Consider the following 613-nt stretch of genomic DNA (forward strand, 5'->3'; position numbering starts at 1 on the left):
AGATGGGTAGGGATCTACAATGGGGACAAGGGCCCATTTGGCATGAATTATTCCCCTCTCTACGTCTCACCCCACCCCCAATCCTATTTATATACTCCACATTTTCTTTAACACGGTACAAAATGCACATACTCACAAACACATACATACACTCACATTCCTATCCATAATGTTTCTTTAGCAAAAGAATCAAATCCCATCTCTGTAGTAATTTGTTTACGTCCATAATCGTGAGTCAGTGGAAACTGCATGTTGAGCGCACTTTCCTTTTTCCCACGACTTTGTCAATGAAGATGCTCGCGGCACACTTCCCCGTACAGTGCACTGGTTCTTCTTTCCTGAGTTCCTACCAGTGCCGGTGTGGTGCCCTCAAATGACTTCTCGAGAGGCGTGCAGTGCACGTTAGAGCAACTTCAATGCGTCCACCAGGGAAGAGTGGGGAGATTTGCGGAATATGATGGATTATTGAGCCTCGAAGCCAACTATATATTGAGTACAAGACTTGAAGGGCAAGACACCTTCTAGAGATAAGATGGAAATAACTCTATCTAACATCCCCGCAGTCGTAGCGGTAGCGTGGCGAACAACATGAGCGTCGCGGACGGTCAGACTG

Source organism: Triticum dicoccoides, chromosome 7A (assembly GCF_002162155.2).
Source record: "Triticum dicoccoides isolate Atlit2015 ecotype Zavitan chromosome 7A, WEW_v2.0, whole genome shotgun sequence".
NCBI classification, from domain to species: Eukaryota; Viridiplantae; Streptophyta; class Magnoliopsida; order Poales; family Poaceae; genus Triticum; species Triticum dicoccoides.